Raw genomic sequence first — 21,418 nt, forward strand, 5'->3', positions numbered from 1 at the left:
TAAAAGGCATGCGCCACCACCGCCTGGCCTTAAAGGAACTTCTGTTTATGTTTGTCTGCTTTCATTGCAGATCCTCAGACCAGGAATAGGCGTCCTCCAACAGTGCAGGGACTCTTTTAAGTTGTGTGTGGATGTTTGTACAAATGTGGAGGCCAGAAGCTAATCTTGGGTGTCTTTCCCTGTCAGTTTCCCTCCCTCCCTCTCTCCCTCCTCCCTCCCTCCCTTCCTCCTTCCCTCCCTCCCTCCCTCCCTTCTCTCTCTCTCTCTCTCTCTCTCTCTCTTTCTTTCTTATTGTGAATGTTTTTATGAGGACTGGGAGAGGTCTGTTTCTTTCCCTGTCAGTTTCTACCAACCCACCTATTTATTCATTCATTATTTAATCATTATTGTGTGTATGTTTTATGGGGTCTGGAGAGAGGCCTGTGAGCCACACTGTGTTAGCAGAGGCTAGGGGACAACTTTGTGGAGTCAGCTGTTTCTTTCCACCTTTATGTGTGTTCCAGGGACTGACCTGGGGTTCCTGGCATTATGTGACAAGAGTCTTTACCTGCTTCGTCATCTTGCCATCCCTATCTACCACCTCATTTTTTCTGAGACAGGGTCCACCTACCCTCCACCTGTTTCCTGAGTCCTGAGATTAAAGGTCTGGGACGGCTCTTTTGTTCATCGTGCTTAATTATTTACTACTTTGGGGTATGTGGGATATGTGCACACACCGGTGTGCACAGATAGAGCATCCCATGGCTCTATAAGTTATGAGACTTGGTTTCCTTCTTACACTGCGCAAGCTCCGGGAATGGAACTCAGGTTGTCAGACCTGGTGGCACGTGCCTTTTACTCCCTGAGCTATCTTGTCTGAGACAGGGTCCCCCACTGAACCTTTAGCTGGCCACTTAGGCGAGGCTGGCTGGCCAGTAAGTATCCACTTACTGTTACCTCCCAGAGCTGGGATTACAGACAGGCACACCTAGCTTTTAAGCAGGTGCTGGAGACCAGACTCGGGTCCTTACGCTTGGGCAGCAAGCACTTTATCACTGAGGCATCTTCCTAGCACAAGGGGAACCACTTCACCTTTCCATGTCTGAGTGCCTTCCCACAAGGTGGGCAACAGCCAAAATTCCAACCTGCTGTGTTTATTGTGAGGACGAAGTGAGCTAGTCTTGAGTGAAGATCACAGAGTGGGGCTTGTGCTTCCTGAGACTTCAATGAGCATGTCTATCATCAGACCAGAGCGGTTTTGCCCAACACGCAAGGCAGGACCCTCCTTTAGATGTTCCATATAAGGCTTGAACACTGCTCCACTGCCCCCGGGGTCCCTCCTCTCTTTTCATTCTGATTGCCCCCCACCCCTGGCCTTTCCCAGGAGCCATCAGTAAGTCTCCCATAGCCATTCTCACCAAGACCCAGGGATGGCAGACAGTCTGGTTCCGCCCAGAAAGGCTGGTGATGGTGACTGACTGTCTCCAGGACTGACCCTCTTATTGTCCCTGCCCTGCTGGCAACCTGTGACCTCCTCCTCCTTGTCTCTGCTTCTTTGAGCCACCCCTATGGCACCCTGCCACATCTCTCTAGGCTGGTACTCTGCACCAGGCCTTGGGCAGAGCATCGGGTGCCAGGGCCGGCTGGTGCCAGCAGCTCAGGCCTCTTCTTGCCGAAACCTGCCACCTCCCAAGCCTGTGGTCACACAGTCATCCCCTTCCGCAGCCACTGGGGAAGTGCTAAGCTCCAAAGAGCTTTCCCTAGAAACCAGCACGCCCTCCTGCTGCTCCGACCCAAGGCAGGCGCTGCCAGCTTGATGCCAGGGGCACTGCCCAGAATCTTTGCCAGGGCTCTGGCTCTGAGCTTAACATCCTCATTCTGGAGTGACCCCTGTCCCAAGAAAATGGAATACAGTGGGCTACTGGCAAACAGTTGTTCTCAGAGTTCAGCCTGGGGCACCTCTAGGAGCAGGCATTGAGGAGAGGGTGAAGGAAGGTATACCTGGGCCCATGATTGCCCAGCTTTTATTACAGGTATGTGTTTTACCTGCTATCTGTCTGTTTACACTTATTCATGCATTTATTTGAATGGGGGTGTCATACATGTGGGACAGTACAAATGTGGAGGTCAAAGGGCAGTTTGCAGGGGCTGGAGAGGTGGTTTAGTGGTTAAGAGCACTGACTGCTCTTCCAGAGGTCCTGAGTTCAATTCCCAGCAACCACATGGTAGCTCACAACCATCTGTAATGGAATAAGATGCCCTTTTCTGGTGTGTCTGAAGACAGCTACAGTGTACTCATATGCAATAAATAAATAAATAAATAAATAAATAAATAAATAAATAAATCTTTAAAAAGAATTTTAAAAGGCCAGTTTGCAGGAGTTGATTCTCTTCTTCTACCATGTGGGTTGGAGGATCATCAGATTTGGCAGCAGACACTGTTACCCACTGTGCCATCTTTATCTATCTGTCTGTCTGTCTGTCTATCTATCTATCTATATGTTTATTTTGGTTTTGCAAGACAGGGTTTCTCTGTGTAGCCCTGGTTATCCTGGAACTCACTCTGTAGACCAGGCTGGCCTCAAACTCACAAAGATCTGCCTGCCTCTGCCCTGCAAGTGCTGGGATTAAATGAACATGCTTTTTTCAGACAGGTTCTCTCTACATAGCCCTAGCTGTCCTGGAACTCTCTATGTAGACCAGGCTAGCTTCAAATTCACAAATATCCTGCCTCCTGAGTGCTGGGATCAAAGGCATGTACCACTACACCCAGTGGCCTTAAACACCTGATCTTCCTGCCTCTATCTATCTCCTATGGGCATACACTAAACTGTGCCCAGTCTATTCATTACCAGAACTTGAACCCAGTGCTTCATGCCTAAAAGGCAAGCACTCTACCAAGTAAGGTACATCCCCAGCCCTTCTATCTTATCTTTACTATGAAAGTATATTTATGCATACTTTATATATAAATATTTTATATATATCTAAGTATGTTATGCATACCTTTTACTTTTATGTTGTTTCCAAATGGGCTTTAATAAAAAGAGAGTCTTCTAAAACAATTTCTATGCTGATTTTTTTTCTTGTAAACCCCTTAGGTACATCACGTTGTTTGGAAGTCTCCTGGTCTATACCACCAGTTTATAACTGAGACTCGAACAGAGAGAAGAGCTGGGTAGACAGAGTGGACAGATGGGTGAGAGATACTGAGGGAAGTTGTAGTAACTTTCCTTGGGACAGACCTGACCATCATTTCTTCCATCAGTAACTGGACCTCTCTCTAAGATCAACACTCCCATTCTCGACTCCCAACAGGCCCCATGATTCTCAGGTTTCTCCACCGTGTGGATGACCACAGCTTCAAACACACCTCTGTGTTCCCATTTCCAGCTGATCCAAACCTTTGTTCCTGCGCGGAGATGAGCCCGTGGCATTTCCAATCCTGGGGAGGACCGAGAAAGAGGGTGGCACACCTTCTGCCCGCCCACACTGCATCTTTCCTCATCTGCCATCACTCCGCACCTCGGTGTCCTCCTCTGTAAACTTACAGGGTTCAACTCAGGTCTAGAAAGATCCCTCCCACAGCAAGCAACTCAATCTCCTGGAGACTGTGGGCTTCCATAAAAAATCAGACTCTCCACACACCTAATATTCTTGCCAGTTTTTTCTATAGACATTTACTGTAAAATTATTACATGCTCTGCCCGGTGCCAGGGGTCAGGGCTACGCGTAAGACAGCACCTAATGTAAGACCTTGTTTTGGAGCTTACGTCTCTATTTGACGGGCAGCCGGACAAGACTAGGGATTGTTTGTTGAGGCTGGGGATGTGATTCCATTCTTACAGTGTTAGCCTGGCATGCATAAGGCCATGGGTTTGCTCTCCAGCACTGTATGAGCTGAGTGTGGTGGTAGTATACATCTGTAACCCTGAGCTCCTAAGACAGGGGCAGGAGCATCAGAAGTTCAAGGTCATCTTTGACTACATAGTGCATTTGTGGCCAGCCTGGAATATGTGAGACCTTGTCAATAATAATAATAATAATAATAATAATAATAATTAAAACAACGACAATAAAAATAACCACAACGACATTTAATAGTTTAATCATTCTTGACATAGGGTTTCCCTGTGTAGTCTAAACTGGCCTTAAACTTTGAATTCCTCTGCTTCAGCTATCCAAATGCTGAGGTCATAAATGTATACCTGGCTTAGTCCCAACACTAGGAAGGTAAAGTCAGGTGGACCTCCGTGAGTTCGAGGCCAGGCTGGTTTAACAGAGTGAGTTCCAGGCCCTCCAGGGCCGCACAGAAAAACCCTGTCTCAAAAAAAAAAAAAAAAAAAAAAAAAAAAAAAAAAAAAAAAAAAAAAAAAAGTGTGTGTGTATGTATGTGTAATATTCTTGGCTATATTTTCTTGGTTGTTTTCTTCTTTTTCTCACTAGAATATCTGCTCATGAGAACAGCAACCCTATTTGAAGTCGCTGTTGTTGTTCTTACTGGATCCACAGCCCCTGTGTCTAGAATAAAGCCTGGCACACAGTAGATATTTGATAAATATTCCCTAAATTAACCTCTTTTCTTTTTCCCAGGACATTTTGCCTGCTACACAGGTGTTTCATCAGTGGGCTACCTCTCTAGCCCCGGCTTTTTGAGATGAGGGTCTTGCTCTTTTGCCCAGGGCCTCAAGATCCTCCCTCCTTCCCTGTGTATCTCCCAAGCACCATGACCCCAAACTGATCCTGAAGAAACGTATAGGTGAGGTATGGAAAGGAAGCCAGCTGATGCCTGCACAGAGCTTTTGCACAGTCACGGGCAACGGATAAGTGACAATAAGTGAGAACTGTTATTATTAAACACACACCAACGGGCTTGACTGATAAAGACTGGAATTTCACCAGGAGAAAAAGCAAGATTCAGCAAAACTTTCAAATATTGCTTCATGCGATAGATATTTCTGTTGCATCTGTCATCCATCTTGATTAGAAGATGATCTACTTCACCGTGTTTGCTCCAAAAATTCAGCCTGCTCAGCAACTGTCAAGACTTAATCTGCTCCAGGCAGTTCACATCCGCCCCTAGAGTGAGACCATTGGCACCATGAAGGAGGTGCTATCCCTTTCTCTCTTCACATGGGCTTGGGGGTGGGGGAGCCCCCACCCAAGCTGCTGATTAAAGGAAGAAGAGGCAGACCCTCTCCTGGGGAATCCTCCTCTCAGATCCTCAAGCCTTGAGTCCTCTCAATGGAGAGTTCTGGGGGGGGATCTCCCCACTCACTCCACAAGTCTAATGCCCACTCTGGGGGCTTTCCTCCCCGCCCCCCAGCAGAGGCAGACACCCTTGTGCCTGTCCTCTGGAACCTTCGAAGCAGGGAAGTCACTGGTGGCTGTCTCTCCCTCCCAGGGATTATGTGGACAAAGGCTACAGATGGTCCTAAGTATTCTGGAGGACCTGATGTGGAGATCTTGGGTCCCTGAATTTGACTACACAGTACGATCCCCACACTTCCTAAGCCAACTTCAGTCAACACCCTAATTCACCAATTTACGGCTGGGTAAACATCCTCAGAGAGTCAAGGTCAAGGGTTATCTACCAACCTCTGGGAGTTGGGTCATGCCAAAGTGATCAAAGACTGGGCTTCTGGACACTTCCTCCAGGCGGGCCACGCGGGTTGGGGTTGGGGGCGAATAAAGAGTCTAGCACAAAACTGACAGGGCAAGGGCAGCCAGTGACAGAGAGCCAAGGCGTGGACCCAACGCTTCTGGCCTCGCCGGACAGGCACGGCAGGCAAGAGGCCAGCCTTGCGGTCCTGGGTTCGAGCAGACAGTCGCTGCGGTAGATATCCGGCGACGATGGAGAGCGACAGAAGTGGGGGCGGCGGGAGCGGGCTCACAAATGGCCGGGTGGGACCCGCGGGGCGCGGTCCCGCTGCCTAATGGTTTTCGGAGGAGCCCCGGGGATTAGAGGTCGCTCCCCTCGGGATGTGGCGGCGGGCCAGGACTAGGTTTGGGACTGGGACTCCCGCACGTGCCAAGAGCGGTGGGTGGAGTCAGGTGGCTTTTGTGCTAAGCCAACCCGCTGTGCACAGAGACAGCAGGGCGAGAATTCCAGGGGCGGTGCTGGGACTCCTCCTAAAGCTGCGAAGGTCCTTTGGTGTCGCTTAAGATTCAAATCCATCTGCGGAGCCACGAAGAGAGACAGTGTGAAGAGCACGCTGGAGAAGACTGGGGTTGAAACATCGCAACCTGCGTGTGCAGACGGCAAGCTGGAGGGCGGCGGCGCGGGGGGGGGGGGCGATTCAGGAGAATCTACCTCCATAAAGGTTCATCTCTCTGGCCAGCCCACCCCCTCCCCATCTCGCTAGGCTCCCGACTTTAAACCCTCTATTTCTTAGCCCCTCCCCCTTGCTCATCTCTTTCCCCTTAGGCTCCTGTCAATCCCGGCAGACCCCAGCCAAAAGCTCCAAAGGGACTGTGGCATGGGGAAGGATGTCCCTGCTCCAGCCAGGCCCAGGCCTGCCTTACCACCCCCAACTGCCCTTAGGCAAAAGCAGCTTTATCCCGAAAGGACCCCCAAGCCTTATGGGGGAGGCGACCTAGAACTGGGGCTGGGCTTTGAGTGCAGCAGGATGACTTCAAAGGGCGGTGGGTGGGGTTGGCGCCTGGTCACAGGTGCCACTCAGGGTGGGTCAACCTGCCCAACCAGGTCAGGGCCTGCGCTGCACCCGCCCTCCCGCCCGGAACATCACAACAGAAGCCTGACAGCAGCCCCACCCGCCAGAGATGCCCCCAGGGCACCGGCAGAAGACTAACAATCCCAGATCCCAGGCACCGAGGGTCAGGTCTTCTTTTGCAGCCTCCCACTACCCAACCTGCAACATGGCTGCCCCTACATGTGCCCGTGGAACCCCCTAGCTAGAGTGAAACATCTGGGCTCCAGGGCCCCAGGGCTGCTTGATCTGCCCAAACTTCCTCCCGTCACAGTCTCCACCCCTCTGGATCCTTAGGAAACAGACAAAAAGGGGAAGCAAGTCTCTAGCCTGGCTCCACCCCTGGATTATGGAATCCCTGGCACTGAGACAGGTAGCCTCAGCCTGGTGCTGAGAGGGGGGAGCCCAGAGCACATGCTGTGTTAAGAGAGCACTAGAGGTTCCACTGCGTCCTTGGTATTCAGGACTGGAGCTTAAAGACTGAGATGTGTCCCTGCACACTGGGAGCTAAAAGCTGGGCTTGCTCACCTGTGAAAGGACAGTAATATACCTACTGTGTAGGACTGTCATGAGGTTTAAATGACACCACCTGCTTGGCCTCCAGGAGACTCCAAAGTGGCCATAAGCGGCATACTGAGCCATCCCAGACCAGCAAGGACTCCAACCCCCTCAGGGAAAGTCGGGAATGGGATGCTAGTGAACACTTGAGTCATGGACTCCAGGGTCAAGTCTCCCCCAGGAAAGAAAAAGTCCAGAGAGAATCCTCAATGGTGGTCTTCCAGGGGAGGCTGGCAGAGACGGGCTGGGTCCAGGTGAGCCATGTCAGGCTAGTGGGTACACTCTACCAACGAAATGTGCCTGGTGCCTTGAACACTAGGCTGGTACATGTCAGAGATGGAGCCAGGCAGGGTGTCAGCTTGGGGTACCTGCATCTGGAGGGAGCCTCCTAGAGGCAGATGGGTGTCAACTGAACAGGAAGGATGACCCAGTACTGGTTGGGGAAGCAAATATGGTTGGGAGGCAGACCACACACACACACACACACACACACACACACGCACACACACACACACACCACCCCCATGCGCACCTCCAAAGAAAGAGGACCAGGTTTGAAAAGTATGAACCGAACCTGGTGTGAAGACTCAAGCTGAAACTCTGCTCTTCGGCTACCTGCAACCTCCCTCAAGTCAGTTGGTGTCTGTAGGAGCCTGATCAGCCACATTCCAAGGAGGCCTGGGTTGCCTTTCGATGAGGCTCTGAAGAGCCCCTGGGGGCGGGCAGGTCTCTCCACTGTCTGAGAGCTGGCTGGAAAAACTGGTCTTCCTGGCCCCTGCCTCCCCCCAACCCCACCCCCAGCAGCCTGGAGTTGAGGAGAGGGTGTCGGCAGGAATAGGAGGTTACTGGCATTCCACTGGGTTGGAAATAGGAGAAGGGTGGGGGCAAGAGGAAGCCCAGAGAAGCCCTGGATAGAAAGAGACAAGAGCAAGTAAGCCAGCGGCAACTTCTCTAGCCAGTAAAGAATATGGCTGGACAGTGTGTGTGTGTGTGTGTGTGTGTGTGTACATTTTTAATCAGCTTCAAAAACAGGACAAGAGTGAATCCGGTCCCTCTCCTTCCTCCAGCCGAAGGGAGAAGATGTTTTTTCTTGTCAGCAGGCAGGCTTGAAGTTAGACATCAAGAAGGACTTCCCTGATGGACAAATTCATCATTCCCACACAGCTGTGTGGGAAGAGTAAAGAGTAAGAAGAGGGTGACTGTCCACATCCATGAGCCTGGGAGATACAACCTTAAGTTGTGACTTGGGCCCTTGGTCCAGTCCTTGTCTTTTTCCAGGGCTGGGCATGGGGCTAGCTATGGTGGGACACCATGCTACCTCCCTCAAGGTCATTTCTTCTTCTTTTCAGCTTAGTCTAGCACTACTTGTATAGGAAGAGATGGTGAGAAAAGGAGGGGCCCTGCGGGTTCAAGCAAGACCATTCAATCCCCAAACTGGCCTGGCTGTCATCTCAGAATTTCTAGAACTCCTGGTCCCTCCCCGGACTCCCCAGTGAGTGTTTCCCAGCCCCCTATTTCCTCCCCAGATCACAGCAGATGCCTGGCCATGGACCAGCCACTTCCCTCAGGCCACTACAGCTCCACCCATGCCCTGCTCTGGGGACCAACCAGATGTAAAAGGCCAAGCAGGTTCCCACCAAATGGACAGAGTTAGCATTTTCTAAACATAGGCATGAGACCCTACTACCTAAGACAAGGAGCAGCCAATCAAAGTGTGAACCCCTTAGTTCTCCAGAGACCTGCACACTGTCAACTCTCCCCATTGGATACTTAACTGCCAAGCCCTGCCTTGCTTGCTTTCTGGTTTGGTTTGGTTTGGTTTGGTTTTGGGGTTTTTGGTTTGGTGTTTGTTTGTTTGTTTGTTTGAGACAGGGTTTCTTGGTGTAGGCCTGGTTGTCCTGGAACTCACTTTATAGACCAGGCTGGTCTAGAACTCGCAAGATCTGCCTGTCTCTGCCTCCTGAGTGCTTGGATTAAAGGTGTGCGTTATCACTGCCCAGCCCACTCACTGCTGCTTCTAAACGATGTGGGAAGCTTGTCAGTGAGTGCGAGCGATTGTATGTGTGTGTGTGTGTGTGTGAATGTATGTGTGTGTGAATGTATGTTTGTGAGTGTGTGTGAGTGTGTGTGTGTGTGTGAATGTATGTGTGTGTGAGTGAGTGTGTGTGTGTGAGTGTGTGTGTGAATGTATGTGTGTGTGTGAGTGTGTGAGTGTATGTGTGTGTGTGAATATATGTGTGTGTGTGTGTGTGTGTGTGTGTGTGTGTGTGCACGCGCGCACTATTTCCCAAGGCCAGCCATATGCAGAAGCTTCTGCAAGCTCTGATCTCCAGCTCTGCGCCTTGAGAAGGGAAGAGCCCCACAACAAGTGCCTGAGCACAAACACACCTTCCCTGGTGTGTTTTTAAGGGCTGGAGTTGAGATTCAGGGCCCTGCATGTCCTTAGTCAAATATTGGCCTACTAAACTCCTTCTCCAGCCCTCTTTTCCTTTTTTGTTCTGAGCAGAGTCTTAAGCTGCCCAAACAGACCTTGAACCCCCAGTCCTCCCGCCAGGAGCTGGATAAGGGCTTTGCCCAGCCAGGCTTGCCGCAGGTACCCACTTGCTAACACTTCCTGTGGGTCCACTGATCATCCTGTGCTGTGCCAGAGGCTATCCTCCCAGAAAGTGCTGAAATGACAAGCGTGAGCCTTCAGAGTGTTAATAGAGAATTCAAGGCCTCATGAGTACTAGGTAAACACCCCCTGAGCTCACCAGCCCCAGCCTTCAATAGTTTGTTTTCTGGGTTTTTCTTTGGTGTGTGTGTGGGTGGGTATTGTTTGTTTGGTTTTGCTTTGGGGGTTTTTTGCTTTTGGGTTTTTTGTTTGTTTTGTTTTTTTGGTTTTTGGGTTTTCGAGATAGGGTTTCTGTGTCCTGGTGCTCCGTCTGTAGATCAGGCTGGCCTTGAACTCACAGAGCTCCACCTGCCTCTGCCTCCTGAGTGCTGAGATTAAAGACGTGCGCGTGCGCCATACTCAGCCTGAATGTGTATTTCTTTTAAAACAAACAAACAAAATAACACCCCTCCTCCCCCAAAACAAAAATCAGACAGTGGTGGCGTGCACACACCTTCAATCTCAGCACTCAGGAGGCAGAAGCAATAGAGTTCACCAGCTTGGTTGGTCTACAGAGCAAGTTCCAAGACAGCCAGAACTCCACGGAGAAACTTTGCCTTGAAAAACAAAAGACAAAACAAAACAAAACAAATTTATCCTATGTGTATGAATGTTTTGCCTACATGTATATATGTGTATCGTGTGCATATATGTGTGTATCACGGTGCCCACAGAAGCCAGAAGAAAGTGTCGGACCCCCCCCCCCCCGAACTGGAGTTAGACATGGATATGACCAGGCCATGTGAGTGCTGGTAACTGAAGCCAAGTCTTCAGCAAAAGCAGGTGTTGTTAACCACTGAGCCATCTCCAGCCGCTTTGAGTGTGTTTCTAATAGTGATTTTCCTCAGGATGCCTTCTCATAGCCTGTGTGACAGGCCCCCTGACTGCCCCTGGAACACCACACAATGCAGCATGCTTCCAGTGTGGCTTTGCTTCAGGATGGGGACAGTGTTCTGAGGGCAAAGACCAGGAGCAAAACTGCAGCATCCTGGAGGAAACAGTTGGGTATTTATGGGAATGTACCTCGTTATGGGTACTAGCTGAGCAGCCACAGTCCTACTGGGCTGGGTAAACCCCAAAGGGTTAATGCTGACCCCGATGACCTTTAATTCTGAGCTACCTGGTGAGTGTAGAGACAGGCACATACAAGTGATAGCCACAGTTTTAAAACCTCATGCTGGGCAGGTGGTGGAGCCAGCTGGTGACAAAGGCCACTAAGGAAGAAGGGACAGCTGGTTTTTTTTCCCCCAAGTTCTGCCTGCCCTCCCTCAGACATTTGCAGAAGCCGCTGTCCCCTAATACCTGAGAGTAATCTTTGGATGACTCCGAGAAGTGCTTCAAAAGGTCCGAGCTCAGAGGCCTTGTCTTTCTCAAACGCTGGGACCTGGGAGGCAGGAAGTGGCCCTGGTTCCACAACCCCTAGCTTTCAGAAAAGAAGCCCGTGTTGATTATCCTGAGTTTCCTGGGTTCTTTCCAGGACATTCTCCCCTTTCTGCAAGAATTGTCCTCCAAGGAGAGGAAAGATCACTTCATCCAAGCACATACAATACCAAGGTGTCGCGATAAAAGGTCTTCTGCAGAGCACAGCCAGCTGTCATTCAAAGGTGGGGACCCAGATCTGGGAAGAAAATCCCTTTTATGGGGTCTGGGTCTAACCTTCCTGTCCTAGGGTTGGAGAGAAGACAGAGTGCCTCATCGGGAGGAAGCAGGGGATCAGATGTACACCCTGCTGGCCCGGCTATACCATGCCAGCTAGGCAGAGCATGCAACATGGCGGTGTGAGACTCCAGGGGACTCTGTGTCCCAGTGGTACCTACGAGGGTAGAACATTAGTGTCCAGGATGCTTGCTGATGAGAGAGGCCAATGGGGACAGAGTACAGCCACACAACAGCAGGCTCGCAGTGGCCCCGTGTGAGAACTGGCTTTGTGCGTACAGACCCAGCTCAGGACTTAGGAGCTATCTGCTAAGATGAATAGGTTTGTCACACACACACACACACACACACACACACACACACGCACACACACACACACACGCTCTTTCTGCATGCACACCTGCATCAGATCCCATTATAGATGATTGGTTATGACCATATGGTTGCTGGGAATTGAACTCAGAACCTCTGGAAGGCCAGCCAGTGTTCTTAGCTAAGCCATCTCTCCAGCCCTCAGTAAGTCTTTTAACCACTGAGCCATCTTTCCAGTCCTTTAAATAAATACTGACTAAAAAAACATTTTATGGTGCTGGTGAGATGGCTCAGCGGTTAAGAGCACCAACTGCTCTTCCTAAGGTCCTGAGTTCAAATCCCAGCAACCACATGGTGGCTCACAACCATCTGTAATGAGATCTGACTCCCTCTTCTAGAGTGGCTGAAGACAGCTACAGTGTAATAAATAAAGAAATAAATATTAAAAAAAAAACATTTTATCTAAACTGGGTGGTGTTGGCTGAAATCTTTAATCCCAGCACTTGGGAGGCAGAGGCAGGCAGATCTCTGTGAGTTGCAGGACAGCCTGGTTTACAGAGTGAGTTCCAGGACAGCCAGGGCTAACACAGAGAAACCCTGTCTCAAAAAACCAAAACCAAACAAAACCAAGCTTTCTGTGTATGGGTGTTTTGTCCACATGCATCTCTGTGCGCCATGTGGATGTAAGGGCAGTGTCCATGGAGGGCAGGTTGGGTAAAAGACCCTGTTGTTCGCTGCCCATAGTCCCAGATTCAGGGTCCCTGCTCTCTTCCTGTCCCTGGGGATTCTGCGCAGACCCTTTTCTGGGGCTGTGTTGAGTTCCCTTAGACTGGCATTATAGAAGGTGTGAGCCTCCATGTGGTTGCTGGAACTGAGCAGACATTATCTGGGAAAGCAGCCAGTGCTCCAACCACTGAGCCATCTCTCCAGCCCCATTTAAAATTGTTGAAGCTGGGCTGGCAAGATGGCTCAGTGGATAAGAGCACTGACTGCTCTTCTGAAAGTCCTGAGTTCAAATCCCAGCAACCACATGGTGGCTCACAGTCACCCATAATGAGATCTGATGCCTTCTTCTGGTGTGTCAGAGCAAACAGGGACTGAGCGAGCAGGATTGACCGGAGTGAGTAGAGGTCCTAAAATTCAATTCCCAGCAACCACATGAAGGCTCATGACCATCCGTACAGCTACAGTGTACTCACATACATAAAATAAATAAATCATTAAAAAAATAAAATAAGCTGGGCGTGGTGGCGCACGCCTTTAATCCCAGCACTCGGGAGGCAGAGGCCAGGCAGATTTCTGAGTTCGAGGCCAGCCTGGTCTACACAGTGAGTTCCAGGACAGCCAGAGCTGTATAGAGAAACCCTATCTCGAAAAACCAAAAATAAAATAAAATAAAATTGTTGAGGCTGAGTCTGTCTCACTCTGAAGCCCAAGCAGGTCTTGGATTCATGAGTGTCCCACCCCAGCCCCTGAGTAACTGGGATTGCAGGCCTGAGCCACCAGGCTCAGCCCATAAGTTCTTGAATGAAATCATCTCTGTCTTCTCCTCAGGCCCTGGGGAGCTGAACTCAAGGCCTACCACGGAGATACTCCCTATGTCCCAAAACATTTTGTTAAAATATACATGTATATAATTTAGGGGTAGATGGGAGGAGCTGAGGCAGGTCAGGAAAGACCTTGCCTGACTCTTAAAGCAACAGGAAGGAAGCAATGACTTCTGGGACATTCTTCTTGCCTCATGGACAGGTGTGTGTGTGTGTGTGTGTGTGTGTGTGTGTGTGTGCCCGCGCGTGCCCGCCCGGGTGTGTAGAGCTGCCCCCCAACCACTTCGGTCTATGGCTGCCAGGCTTTAAGCCTCCTTCTCCCCTTCTTTCATCACTGCCTCAGGAAAGGGTCTGTGCCGGACCCCCAAGGGACAGAAGAGCAGGAACCCTGAATCTGGGACTATGGGCTACAAACAAACAGGGTCCTACACCCAACCTGCTCTTAACTGCCTGGATATGTGCAGTTTCTTTTTAGGATTTGTTTTCTAAATGAGATTTCCTTAGACTGCCCTCGGAGGGAAGATCTATTTTTGGGAAAGAGCGAGCAGGGCCTTGCCCAAGGCTGCATAGCCTTTTTCCTTCTCCTTGGGACCCCATACAACCAGAGCAGGCATCCGAGACCCCCTTCCTGCCACCCTCCCCCAGCTAACTCAATTCTCTATTCCTAAGAAGGTCCTCTCCCTCTTCTGTAGATCTGAGGGAGGCCACTTGGCCTCTCCATGCCTCGGAGAGTCAGCTCACTAAAAACAAAAGGATCAAATGAGATGTTTGTGAAAATACTTCGTAGGGGTGGCCGTTTCTCTTTCCCTAAATGCAAGCAGCCGCTGCAGGGTGGCAGCGCGGGAGGACTGGAAAAAGGTCGAAAGAAGGTGAGGATCAGCTGAGGGGGGCGATGGACCAACCGCAGCCATCGAGCGGCACCCAGAGGCCAGAGCGGAAACTGCATACAGACTGCCAGGGGGCGGGGCGGCCTGGGGGCGGGGCCTGGAGGGGCGGGGCCTAGCACTCACCCGCATCTCCAGGTAAAGGAGGACAGCTAGGACAAGGCAGCCTGCCCCGAGATCCCAGGATTGAGCTAATCCAAGGCTATAAAGGACAGGGATGAAGTTCAGAGCGCCATCCAAAAAATAGAAAGCAAAGGCTGGAGAGTCTATTTGGCCCAGGCCCCTGCCTCCAATCTCCTTCATACAGGATGCATTGTGTTTTCTTGTGTGTTTGCTTTCTGTGAAAAATCTACCTGGAACATTGTGTCCAGTCTCACCTCCACCCCGAGGTCACTTCCCCAGGTCGAACCCTCTCTAAGGAGCAACCCCACTGCAGACTGCCTCAGATGTCTCTCCCTCTGCTCAGGCTGCGGGGAGGGAAACCACCCGCCTTAGTCACCCCAGATAATCACCTCTGGTCACTCACTGTCTGGCCTCTTCCTCCAAGTCACTCGGGGTATCTCTTAGACATTATCTCACCGTGCAGGCCTGGTGGGTGGGTGGGTGTCAGGGAGGGAGCAAGGGGGAATGCAGAGCCAGTTTTGAGCTGGAAGGGACTAACATATCTACTCGTCCTGCTTCCCAGTGTAAACTAAAAGATGACATTTGATCATAGGTGAGGTAGAGGGCAGACAGCTGAAAGAACTTCTTAGGGGATTGTGATCGACTACAACTGGTGCCCACCGAACAGCATTTCTGAGCCAAGCACTGTGAGGGCCTAACAGGAGGTCCATCCTTAGGAAGACATCATTCTTGTCTTACAGATGAGGAAACCAAGCTCAGTTGCCCAAGATAAGAGAGGGGAGGTGCTGGGATTCAAGTCTAGGGGTTCTAACTCCAGGGGATGCCTTCTAGTGAAGTAGTGGAGCACTGAATCTGAGGCAAGAGCATACCTGGGTTGACCTCCTATATGACCCCTAAGGGCTAACTGGGTGACCTTCAGGTGTCTGTTGAAGCCACTGATATAGTCTACTCAAGCCTGACCAAGCCCCTTTCCCATCACCATGGAAGGCTTCCCTGTGAAGCCCTTCCCTGCTCAACCTCTGTTTCCCTGTTTGAGACAGCATCGGATGTAGCTCGAGGTAGCCTTATCCTTGCTAAGTAGCCAAGGATACCCTGGAAGTCTTGATCTTCCTGCCTCTACCTCAAGACTGCTGGGAATGTACCACTATGGATACCTTACCCCAGCATCTCTGTTTTTTTTTTTTTTAAGATTTATTTATTTATTATATGTAAGTACACTGTAGCTGTCTTCAGACACTCCAGAAGAGGGCGCCAGATCTCGTTACAGATGGTTGTTAGCCACCATGTGGTTGCTGGGATTTGAATTCTGGACCTTTGGAAGAGCAGTCGGGTGCTCTTACCCACTGAGCCATCTCACCAGCCCCTTGTTTTATTTTTTAAGACAGTGTTTCTCTGTGTAGCCCTGGCTGTCCTGGAACTCACTCTGTAGACCAGATTGGCCTGGAACTCAAGAGATCTGCCTGTCTCAGCCTCCCAAGTGCTGGGATTAAAGGTGTGTGCCATCACTGCCCGGCTCTTCCCAGAATCTTCTGTGACCTGAGAGTGATGTCCTGTCTCATTCCCTGAACACACTGTCACACACCACCCAGCAGGCTGACCCTACAAAGCCTGCAGGAAGGAGGGTACTGAAAGCATTCCACGCTGGGATCCGAGCATTTAATAGGGGTCATGAACTGCTGTGACCTGGGAAGTTCCTCCTGCTGTCTGACCCAAATCCTTTCTCCAACAGAATAGCTGGAGTTCTTCATGGAGTGAGAGAGGCTGCCACAACCTGTGCCTTTGGTATGAGGGACAGTCCAGAGCTTTCACAGATAGCTTGATGGGACACTGGGTGCCACAGGGCCCTTCTCAGGCAGGATGGGAAAACAGATGTCCCATGTGTATCCTGGTCTGGAACTCAGTCATCATCCAGGGTTGTCCCTCACGACAGCTGTCAACGGGGACATGCCCAGGCTGCCTATCTGATGAGAGCCAGGCTTGCTCAGGTCCCTGGCCCCAAGAAATCCTCACCGCCCAGCCCTTCTCCACTGCTGGCTTGCTGGTGTGGTTAGAACAGTACTGTTCAGCAAGTGTTCCAAGGGACCCTTGGGTTGCATGTAGGAGGAAGGCCGAGAAGGACAGTCTGAGCTGAAATGGTGGCTGAGCCTTGGGATCCATACCTCAGCCTTGAGGCAATGACTCTACAGGGTGGAGGGAGGTGCTCCAAGACCTCAGGAACCCAAGAGGTGGGGGTGAGTGGGGTGGGGGAAGATAGCTCTGTCCCAGGAAGAACTACTGGGATGGAGACCTCTTCTTCTCTCCCTCCTCCCAGTGCCTATCTCCCAGCACACACACATAAACGCTGGATCATGGCAATGGAGGCTTCACACACACACACACACACACACACACACACACACACACACACACACACACGTACTCTCTTGGGATGTAGACATCAGGCTTCCAGCAGAGGACAACAGTCCAGCTGTCCCCTTTCCAACCCTGCCATCCTGTCTTAAACCCACAATGCCAGAAAACTCTGTCACTAGCTACCCCTAGGATGTCCCCCTCAGCCGTGGGTCTGGTAGAAAGTCTCTGGTGTCTCTGTCCTGCTGCAGTTGTGCCTCCTTGTGAATCCCTGCCTCTGTGCAGAGCTTAGGGGTGCTGAACACTCGGTACTGTGTAATGAGAATCATACAGGCTCTCTGGCAACTTCTCTTTTACTGACAGCATCCTTCCTGGGAGCTCTGTGGGGAAACCTCACTCCTATGGGGGTTTCTCAGCTCTCTTGGCTACGCTTCCTGCAAATGGGGGTCCTGAACCGATCAAACCGCAGGATGAATGGCAGGCAGGGTGCAAAGGCTGGAATCTCCCAATCCTGGTCTCCATTTCCAGACTCTCCTCTTGTCTGGGTTCGGTTCACAGAGCTTATGTGGGAATGGCCACCGTGTCAGGGTCACGAGAGCAGTGGCTCCTGGGGCAGACTGAAGATGCCACCCGCCCGCCCAGATGCTTTGTGTGGGACAGTGATTCTAGCAGCAGCGATGCTGACCACAGCAGAAGCTTACAGAAAATCCTGGCTCCAGGGGACCTAGAAACACATGCCTGGTATGGTAGTGCATGCTTTTACCTCCAGCACCCAGGAGACTGAAGCAGGAAGATAGACTACAGGAGGTTCATCTGGGCCAGTTGCTGAAGGTGCACAGCATGGAAGGTATCTTTGGGCATAACCTTGTTGATAGTTCTCTTTATATTTAAAAAAAAAAAAAACACAACTTTTTTTTTTTCAATCAGGTTGCCTAGGCTACTCTCTATCTTCCTCAATAGATGAGGGTGACTTTGAACTCCTGATCCTCTTGCTTCCACATCCTGGTTGCTGGAGTCTCAGGTATATTCCACCACAGCCCGTTTATGTGGTTCAAGGAAAGGAACCCAGGTCTGGGTGCAGGCTAGCAAATGCTCTATCAACTGAGTTATGTCCTCACCCTTAGCTCTCTGCATTGGCGTGTGTATGCCAAACCATGATATCACAGACATTATTGCTCTGAAGTGTTTATTTCTTTATCATATGTCACAAACATCTACAAAGCAGTTTCTATGCCCAGGCACCCTTCTGGCTACTTTCCAAATAACGCTATGAGGCAAGTGCTATTAGCCCCATTTCACAGGTGAGGAAACAGAGGCACAGGGATTTGGGGATGGGCCCAAGTCACACCCCTCATAAGTGGCAAAGCTTAGCCTTCAGCGTGGACTGACATCAAATCTGTTGGCACCAAAAGAGTCTAAGGTGCAAAAAAAAAACCGGTGATGGGTTTTTCTGCCAGTGGCTCGTAGGAGGCACCGTGTGTAAGGGATATCCCTAGAACTTTTCATGGGTCTCTTTCACTGGATAATTGTTAGTGAGGATTCACTTAAAGAAAAAAGAAATATTTCCCAAGCCCCTAGGAAGTGCAGCTCCCTTGCCCTGATCCAGTCTGTACTGGCACGTGAAAGGGCAAAGGTAAGTTGGTAGAATCCTCTGCGCTAACTGGAGCCCCTCCTCCACCTCCTCTGATGTCTCCACCCACTGCCTCCATTAGGCTCCTCGCCGTCCCACCGCTGTCTCTAGGAGCTGCACACTGGCAGAAACCACAGACCATATGCCTTAAGCTCAGCTTGTGGAGAGAGAGTTACTCAGAGCCTCTGTGCTGGGGCACTGGACTGAAACAACTATCAGAGGGAAAACACGCGGGGGTTGGCGGGAGGGCGCGGAGACACACTCCTGCATGCCCATCGCTCAGGACGCTGAGGCAGGAGGATCACCTCAGATACAAGGCCTGCCTGGGTTACCAAACCCCTTGGCTTCTACATCTTACATCTCTGCTCCTTCCAGGCTGGCCCTCACCAGCCCATCCCCCTAAGCCCTCTCATGCTTTCCCATGCGGCCAGTCCCCAGAGGACTCTCTCAAGCTGAATCTCTCCGGCTAAATCCTCAGCCATACCCAGGCATCAGCAAGCAAGAAGACGCAAGTAGTCCATCAGGTCACATTGCTTTTTCAGACTTCTGTGTGGCTTCCTTCAGATCCATGTCCCTTCTACCCACCAGGCACCTGCAAACCCTAGCTAGAGTGACAGGAGGCAGCTGTGACATTAGAGCAGCATATAAGCGATGCAGGTCCCTGTGAGCTCAGGCCACAGGCCATGTCCTTACTTGAGGCAGGTTGCTTGTTTCTCAAGGAGGATGACGGAGGTAGTGAGGAAGGGAGATGGAGGGGCATCTATGAGGCAGCAGGACTAGTCCAAACTCACACAGCACTGGTGTGTACCCAAGCATTGCTCTCAGCCCAGTGTCTAGGGAATCATGAACTCACTCCTCCAAGCCAACCTGTGAGGAAGACACTGCCTCTACCATCTTTGTATAGAAGGGAGAATGAAACACAGAGAGGTTTTGTAATTTTCCTAAGGTTACACAGTTGGATATTGAAGACAAGATTTAAATTCAGACAGTCTAGCTCTTTGATCTCCTCTCCCCTTGTAATTTTTCTGCTTAAAAGTTTCACACCTATGAGAATAAGCTGAGGCTTGCTAGTCCTTGAGACATCCAAGGTCTCCTCAAGCTGCCAGCTCCCACCACCACCACACACAGCACTTCTATGCCCTACTGGATACCTGACTATTTGAATCTTATCTCTATCAGCTGCCTAACTACGTGATTTTTGGCTAAGTTACTCCATCTTCCTGAGCCTCAAGCTCCTCCTCGAGCCTCCAAACTGGAGGACTACTGATACCTATAATTAAGTAGATTTAATGAGATCACCCAGATGAAGAGCCTACTAGGCACCACCGACCTGCACACAGAAACAGCACAATACTGAGCAGAAAGAGAGAAGGAGAGAGATGTCTCAGATGGCAACTTGGTGTTAGGTTGTTTAGTGGCCAGGTGGGGGAGGGGTCTCCTGCAAGAACTATACCGGGGAGGAGCATGCTTCAAACTGAAAGGCTAGTCACCAGTAGGGCTCCTGTTGACATTTGAATTTTGGGGGTGGCTAGAACCAGATCAAAAGTCCCCCATACCTGTCACTCATGGCCCATGGAGAGGCATCTCTGCCTGAGGCCCACCTCTAGCAGCCCCTATAGACACTGGCTGTTCCTGCTGGGCACAGTCTCAGGGAGAAAGGGTAGTTGTTACCTGATGAGACAGGAGTATTGAGCCCGCCTACACAGGCTTGGTCTGAGTCTGGGATTTTAGCCTAAGTCCTATTGTCTGATCTTCCCTGGCCCTAGCCCCTTGGTCCGAAGCAGACACGGTTGCCCAGGATGGTCTCCCAGGAGACCAAACTTTCTTGGGAATTTGGTAAAGAATGAGGCATGGGGGTGAGGTGGGAACAGGGTATGGAGCTCAGGCTGAGGTACAGACAGCCACACCATCCGGAGCCTCAGGTATGGCTACTCTGGTTTTGTTTGCTTCCGGTGGGAGGTATGCTTATCCAGTTCCTGCCTGTGGCTCACTGAGAAACTCCAAATGGGGATGGAGTCTGCGTGTACAAACTGAAGAGCATCCCGAAACACGAGAGTCCTTGCCAGAGACACGACTGTGTCTGTCAGCTTCAAATACAGTTTCCAGCACCGCTGCTCAGCAAGATAGCTTGTATATTTGACAACTGGCTGCCCACACTCTTGAGGGAGTGAAACCAGTCTGCTCTGGCCCTGTAGTGCCTTGACCTTCTACCAAGGAGGGGGTGGGGCAGGAATCGGCCGCCAGGGTTTTATTCTGCTCATGCCGGGCCATCATCTCCTTCCACATCCAATCAGGAACCCTGCGATCAGGTGCGCGCTCTGTGACCCTCTGAGATGTGGGAGGAGGGAGAGCCTGGAGTGCTTCTCCATCCACCAGCCTGATGTGAGAGGCTCTAGGCAGCCTTAAAAGCACACTGGGAATGCGTGAGTCACTGAAACCCCAAAAGTCTCTGTCCACCCCTCCCCCCAATCTCTCCCACAGCAGCCCTCTAGTGCTGGACCAGGGATGACCTAGGAGTTCTTTCTACTACAGTGCGCCCTTCCCCCCACCAAGCCCCGTCCTCCCTCACTGCTGAGGAGCGTCTGTCTGTGACTTCTAGGGTCGGGGGAGACAGAGAGCGGGTTGTTGTTTGAATCTGAATCTGGAGACTATTTAGGAGAAGGGGAAATGAGGTCACCAGAGGCAGGCTTTGAAGGTCATACTCAGCCCCTGGTCTGGCTTCTCTCTCCACTTTCTGATCTGCCATTGTGTAAACAGCTCTGCTTCACACTCCGGTGAAGGGAGTTCGGACACTTCCCTTTCCCAGTGGTGAACTGAAATCCTAAGACACACTAAATCTTCCTTTACGCCTTTAAATCCCAGCACTCAGGAGGCAGAGGCAGGCGGATCTCTCAGTTCAAGGCCAGCCTGGTCTACAGAGCGAGTTCCAGGATAGCCGGAGAAACTCTGCCTTGAAAATGAACAAATAAAGCATTTCTGTCATCCTCTTGCCTCAGTGACAAGTAGGACCCAAAGGG

The sequence above is a fragment of the Mus caroli genome, chromosome 11 (assembly GCF_900094665.2).
Source record: "Mus caroli chromosome 11, CAROLI_EIJ_v1.1, whole genome shotgun sequence".
Lineage (NCBI taxonomy): Eukaryota > Metazoa > Chordata > Mammalia > Rodentia > Muridae > Mus > Mus caroli.